This window comes from Solanum stenotomum, chromosome 5 (genome assembly GCF_019186545.1).
Source record: "Solanum stenotomum isolate F172 chromosome 5, ASM1918654v1, whole genome shotgun sequence".
Classification (NCBI taxonomy): domain Eukaryota; kingdom Viridiplantae; phylum Streptophyta; class Magnoliopsida; order Solanales; family Solanaceae; genus Solanum; species Solanum stenotomum.
In genome coordinates, this window is record NC_064286.1 from 19,300,173 (window position 1) to 19,308,269 (window position 8,097).

An 8,097-nucleotide genomic window follows, 5' to 3' on the forward strand; every position below is an offset into this window, starting at 1 on the left:
ATTACTATTATTATTATTATTATTATTATTATTATTATTACATTATTATTATGTTTATTATTATTATAATTATAAATATTATTATTATTATTATTATATTATTATTATTATTATTACTATTACTATTACTATTATTATTTTATTATTTTATTATTATTATTATTATTATGTTTATTATTATAATAATAATTATTATTATTATAATTATAAATATTATTATTATTATTATTACTACTATTACTATTATTATTATTATTATTATTATTATTTCTGAAATATGAATTTATATTCCTCTTATAAGGTGGTAAAGAAATATGTGAATGATAGAAAAATATTTTTACTTATGGATGTAAAACATAAATTAATTTTGTTTTAATTTTTTTTTTAAGTATAAAAACCTTAAATTAATCAACTTTTTTATCATGTTAACAGCTTAAAGGGTATTTCAGACATTTTGATAAAAAAAAGTGTTTACCAGCACTTATTTGCCAAACACATCAACAACTTTTTTTTCAACTGCAACACTTTTATCTAAACACATAACTACTTATTTTAAAAATAAGTTCCAGCACTTTAAAAAATTACTTTTTAAAAGTTACTTTTTTTAAGTCAATCCAAACGGGCTCATAATCTAACCCGTCTCTTGTAGAAATGAAGGTAAGATTCTTGTGCAAAACACTATTTACGGTACGTGCTTTGCACAAGAATCTTTATCTTATTTATGAGTGACAATTTAACAAATAAAAAGTTAAAAACATGCAAGACTTTTAAAATGATGAGTTATGATATTATTTAGTTGGCATTAAAGGTTGGAAGGAAGGAATTCTAATATATTTGTTATATTTTCAATTTAAATGTACCCCTGTTAGCTTAGGAATAAAATAACCTACCCCAAATTTAAATATCCAAATACTTTTAGAAACCCACCCATTTAGCTCATTTCCAAATTCCAACGCGTTCCTATAGGCTATAGTCATCCACTCTCCATCTGAAATTTCTTAAAATGAACACTCAACACTTAATTTTGGCACATATCCCCTGCTTGTATGATGGTAAAATCCATAAGCATGACTTAATCTTTTTGTTAGAGTTTGGGGTATTTGTTGGTTCAAGAACCACTGATGAATACAAACAACAACTCAAGTTAATATCTCAGATGATTACTCAATTATGTACTCTTTTTTCAGAAAGTCACTCAACTATGCACTTTTCTCTCAAAAAGTCATTCAACTACGCACGTTTCTCTCAAAAAGTCACTTAACTTTGAATTTTAACTCAAAAGTCACTTAATTATCCACTCTTCTCTCAAAAAATCACTCAATTTATTTTATTGTTTTTTAAAACCGTTTAATGACCCGCTCCACTTAACCCGATCCGCTAAAATATAATATTGACCCATTTTATTTTGCCCTTACTCCTAAATCACTCACTCTCTCTCCTCTACTCCTCTACACCTCTACATTTTTTTCGTTCTCCATGGCTCCATTGTTGGTGCCTCTTCTTCCCCTTTTAGCTAGGTTTTAATTTGAGCATCTCGACTTCAAGGTCTAGGGTTTATTTTTTTCTTTTAGTTATTTGTTGTTGAATCCAAGAAAGACAAGTGAGGTAAGGGTTCTTTATCCATGTGGGTATTAGATTTTTCTCCATAGATAAGGTTAGGATTTATTATTTTTAGAACCTTAGAATTTTATCTGTTTTTTATCTACATTGTGTTTAATTTGTGTTTTTAGGAAATATCATCACAATGTGAGCATTTTTTGAGGGTAGTGTTGGCTGAAGAAGTTCAGGGTGGTAATGTACGGAGATATGTATGCACTTTTTCCTTTATGAAGCAAGTTAATGAATTTAGTAAGTTTCCTTGTTGCCATCTCTTCTATGGTCTGCTGCAACTTTCCTTGTTGTCATCTCTTCCATTTTTACTCAGGTTAGCTGTCATTGAGTCTAATTCAGAATTACTAAGAGTGTTACCAATAGAATTTCAAAATCAAATTAAAATTGAGATATGATATGGAAAAAAAAAAAACCATGCATCAAATTCCTTTAATTTCCTACCTAATATAGAGCTTGAATTTGAGATGCCTAAATTAAAACCTAACTAAAAGAGCAAACTAAAAGAGGAAGAAGAAACATAATGGCGAACCAGAAAAAAAAAACATACAGGAGGAGGAGAAAGAGTCATAAAATAGGTCAATATTATATTTTAGTGGATCGGGTCAAGTGGAGCGGATCATTAAATGGTTTAAATGGTTTTTTTTTTTTTAAATTTTTATTTGTTATACAAACAATTAATATCAGCAAATTTTAATTAAAAAACAATTAAATAGATTGAGTGACTTTCTGGGAGAAGAGTGGATAGTTGAGTGACTTTTGAGTTAAAATTCAAAGTTGAGTGACTTTCTGAGAGAAAAGTTCATAGTTGAGTGACTTTTGAGTTAAAATTGAAAGTTGAGTGACTTTCTGAGAGAATAGTGCATATTTGAGTGACCATCTGCGATATTAACTCACGACAACTCCGATTAATAGCATAACACTTTTAAGTTGTGAAAATTACAAAAGTATTCTACTTAAGACTTTTATTAACAAAATATCAATATACTTATATTTAATTACAAACTAAGTTTTTAAATTACATACATAACAAAACATTTAATTTTTGTATTTAATTTAATTTTGTTTTTACAAATTTTTCTCTCTCATACTATTAGTATTACGTGCCTTTTATGTGGAGTATAATTAGGTACTTAAATTTTATCAAATATTATCTCTCCTAATACAGATTTCAAAACACACGTTTCATTAATTTTGGTTTTTTCCCTTTTTACGCTTAGTGGACCTTTTTGGGATCATAATTAATTTATTCCTTTTTTGATAAAACTTTTTTTTTTTACCAAGAAAGGAGTTATAGTTCCAAGAAATCTTGAAAATATTTTTTCCAGCAGTCAAAAGGGTTAACTCTTCCATATTCTTCTTCCATTTTTCTTAAACATTTAATCTTCTTCTTAAACATTTAATCTTCTTCACAGAAATGATTCACAATCCAACTAACCAATTTTTTTACCATTGTTCGATAATGAAAAAGACTGTGTAAAAATCCTAGACTTAACAAATTTGTGGTAATCGTTGATAGCCCACCGATCAGTTGTTCAAGACCATCTTATGAGTTGAATACATTTACGCAATCACCTGTCAAAGTTGGTACTAGAGATGAAAACAAATTATCTGGTAGATCTAATGAGTGTATTGTTAAATCAATTCTTCATCATCCTACAAAGTTAAAAAAAAAGATGATTATGGGGTTGATACAAAGTCGAAGGGCAAATAAAAATTGCTAGAAGTTCTTTCGCCGAATATGTTTGTCGAGGAGATATGGATATATCTGTTGACACCCAATTTTGGCTCTCCACATTTGTTTAACTAAAGTTTTAATAATAATAATAATAATAAAAATAAAAATAATAAAATATTTATATGTTACGAAATTGTAGGAATACGAAAAGATTTTTAATTATTATTTATTTTATTTGATAAATTTATTTCATAAGTACTATTTTTTTATAAAAAATAAATATATTATATAAATATTACTACTTTCTCATTTTTAGATTTCACGTCAAATGAATATTTTTCTTAAGGGTTCGCTCGATTTTTTCAATTAAATATAATTTCTATTATTGCGATGAATATTTTTTTTTGACATTTTTCAAATTAGGAAGGCTTAATTAATTATTGAGTTACTAGTTTATATTAATTTTATTTTTCAAATGACTAATTTTATCAAATAAGCTAGTTTTGTAAAATAATTATTTTTAATTTAATAAATTATGGTTATTTAATAAACAAAGGGCTATAATTTAAATGGACTTAATTTGAGCAAAATTTGGCAATTCAATTTATTTTAACTCGGTCAATCCGCGCGTGCCACATAAGAAGCACATAGATTGTGCTTCTTTAGATTTGATCCCAACCGTCCGATTTAATCAAAGGGCCCAATTTAATTCAACATTTATATATATATATTTATTTATTTATTTAACTCTTGATTAATTTTGACCATCCGATCAAACGATTAGACAGCCCAAAATAACCAAGAGTTTTCAGCCTTCCCAAAATAGACTCCACCGCCCCTATTTTCTACTTTCCCAGAATTGCTGCCCTATACTCTATATTTTTCTCAGAGATCACGATTCACCTCCCCTTCAATCTTCTCCATAGCCTCGTTCCTCTCCCATCACTTCCTCCTCATACCCTATGCTAGCATCGCCGTCCATCACCGCCCCACGTGATCCCCATCCCCCTGTCAGAAACGGCTCTGAGCCACCGGAAAAATGTCAATTCCGGCGGTTCCTTGCCTCATCTGTCACTCACCCTTTTCAATCAATCCGTAAAAGTAAGATTTTCCAAGATTTTTCTTCTCCTTCATAATTTCTTTGATGTTTCCTCTAAGATTGATGTTTCCAAGAATTCAAAAAAATCGACTATAAAAGGAGGACTTCGGTCCTCATTCAGGGATGATCGGATAAACAGGAAAAGAGATCCATAAACGAGGAAATCATCCACTAACGTCCAAAAGCAATCCAGAAAACAGGGGAAATCAGTGAGAAAATCCAAGAAACGATTTAAAAAAAGAAAGATCCAACAATAATCCAGCGAGTCTGTTTTAGTGTTGAATTCAAGTTGAAGGAAGTTCTAAGTTGAATCTTGACGTCAAAGCTCTTGTTTGCTGCTACAAATAAGGTAATCTCTTTGTTTGTTTTGTGTTGTTTCGATTAGTCTAATTATTTTCTTGTCTTTTCTTTGAAATGTTCTGTATGTGGCTGATTTAATTATGCGAAACTTGGCTGATTTAACTCATATGGTTCTTTTTGCTTCCGTTTTGTTTGGAGGTTTATTGAGAATATCATACATTTATAGTAGTCGAAGGTTTATTGAGAATTTCATACATTTATAGTAGTCGAAGTCTGGCATGTATACGTTCTTGCATATATTGATAGTATCTGGACTTAGACTCTCTCACTAATGCATTTTATCCTGTCAAATTGATTCATGAATCTGTTAGTTTTAAGGTGTACCTTTCTCGGGCCAAATTTATAAACCACCTTTGCTTATGTTCGACAGTCATGTGCTTCCATATCTTTGATCCTAATTTTTCTCATTGTAAGACTATCATCTAGATATGTCCTGTCTCACTTTGATTTATTTCTTCTTCTTTTTTCCAACTCTTTGTTATACAATTTGTTTGTATGGTTAGACGTAGAATCTGTTAGTTCTTCAAATCTTTTTTTTCTCCCTTTGTTCCCCTTACCTGTTAAGCGATAGAAAATCAGTCGATTTATTCTAGACTCCATCACAATTCTATATTATTTGAGAATGATGTAACTTAGTTCATAAAAATTAATGAAACCTAAACATGAGAATTTTTTTTTTCTTTCTATTTTACCTGTCACCTCTCTGTTGGAAACCTTATTTTTAAGTTACAGGTTTCCTTGAGTTTAGCATCACAACTCATTGTAGCTTCACTTGTTGGTTGTGAAGCTAGAATTAACTCTTGATTACAAGTACGATCAAAGCGCTTCTAAAGTTTAGATTCATATTTTTTGCCTTCCATTGCGTCCTGTCTTGCTTAAAGCTCCCTCACATTTGCTCGCGTTGAGTCCTTGCTACTAATACAAGGAGATTTACCCTTAACTGTTTAATATGATTGATGTCATGGTGTGATAACTTAAGTTAGATCCATATTCTACCCTGTTTAAGATGGTCTTGTCGTTTTCAACTAAGTGATTAGAAGGATCCTACGATAATTTTGTACTATATTGGATTAAACAACTGCATTTCTTCTCTTGAGAAGGTCGACACATAACAAATCTGCCCATGTTTCATGAAAAGTTGAGGACTTTAGATAAGAATTTACTTGTCAACTTAATGCAAGCTAAGTGTGTTTAGTTAACTTAGTCCGCCACTAACGTGTTGGCTCAACGACTTTAACTTCTTATGTTTGATCAAGTAGTGCAGTCATAGGAATATTTATCCCCTATAATGACGAATTGAATATTTACTTAAAGCTTTCATATGTCTCAATTTACTTGCTGTTAAGAATTCTAAAAATGCCAAGTTCAATTTTTTTAGAAAACAGAATTGTTTACCCAGAATAATGTACAGCCCTTTTATTTTGTATATGTACTTTAGATTCTTATGCATATAACATCAATACTACATAGTACATACCGAAACAATCTACAGTATCCTCTCTTGTTCCTTAGAAGAATAATACTCATTTTTTATTTAACTCATCTGGAATTAAGACACTAATCTTTTATCTCTTTATTTTTCTTATGTTTCATGTACAATCGGAGAGCTGAAGTTTCTACTTTGGATCTCGTTATTGGCCTAAAATATTAGGCCAACAACAATTAGGATCATCGCAATACTTGGAGTCTCATAAATTGGAGCCCAACATTCTTAGCCTTTCCTTTTTCGAGTTTGATTATATTATTTTGATATGTTGACTAACCTTTACTTATGCCTACATAACTCTTAAGTTTTCGATACATTGCTTGTCTTTTTATTTTGAAGATTATTTATGTGAGCTAATATTATTTGTTCGTGAATTTTGTGGAGATACTTTAGAATAAATGATACAAAAATATCTTTTTTTTAAAAAAAATGGGTTAACATTTTTACCTATAACATTCGTTTTAGGCCTTTCAAGTTGAGGAAAAGGGAATTTATAGGTTAAGAGTTTCCAAAGGATGTTTAAAAAGCGCTAAGATAATATTCATTTAGGCCTACCCGTCGCTTAGGACTACCAAATAAATTTGAAACTAGTTTAAAAGACAAAATAATCAATTGCCCTTTAGAGACATATTTTTTAAAACAAGTAAGGAATTACGCCCCTATATTTTTATTAGCAAGAGAATAAATCGTAAGTTGTAAGATAGGTCCCAATAGTTAAGCCTATTTCATTTTTCTTTAAATTACTTCCATATCCCTTTATACATTTGCGAATGATTTAAACCATGATTTATTATTAGGTTATTTATTAACATTTTCCTTTCATTTATAAAGGCGTAACTTTTCAAAGGATTTAACTTAGAGCGACATTTTCAAATGTTACGTACCTATTTTGATTTGTTTTAAACCATGTATTCGAAGTTTAAGTTTAAACAACTTAAAAAAATACAGGTTTTTGGGTCCAAAAGAGTAGGATTTCAAGCTTAAAATGAGAAGGTTTCCAAAAGCCCTACGGTGTAGTAATTGATGTATTACAAAAATACGAGAAAACTCATCAATTAGGATTTCCAAATGAATTGGAGATTAGTTTAAAGGCTAGAATAATTACCCTTTAGAAATTGCTTATGGCTAAGATATTTACCTTTAAGACATACATATTTTTAAGAAATAAGTATGGAAGTAGGCCTATATATATTTTAACAAATATAAATGCAACTATAGAATAAAGTCTCAATAGTTAGGTCTCTTTTTATACTCTTTACATCACTCCTTCATAAAATATATTGACTATTCTTACTTTTTGGATCAAACATTGCTAAAAACATTTTAATCTTTTAACATGCTATTTCAAAATTTTAGATATGCCAACATGTTCAAATACAAGGTACATACATATATATATCATACACATAAAGATATATATTCTATATTTTTCTCTACATAATCTATTATTTTTTTTTATCTACTATCCCGAATGTTATTTATTTATTTTTATAATTTATTCCTACACTTTACACATATTATTTTACTAAATCTAATCTATCGTTAACTTATCCTTACATGTAAATAAAATAATAAACATTCACATGTTTTAAACAACTTACATATATATACTACACTTTATAATAAACATATTTAAGATCACAAACCTTTATATAATATTTTAACATCTAGTATCATTTTTTTTTTAGAAAACTCCATTCTATATATTTTCAATCAAATTACACATCACATACTATTACATATTTACACTTGACTACTATCTTATTTTATTTTCTTTCACGTCTTAATAAAACGACATATTTTCATAAATTCAACATCTATATATATTTTTTAGGATAACATCACTATGATACATCTATATTTTCC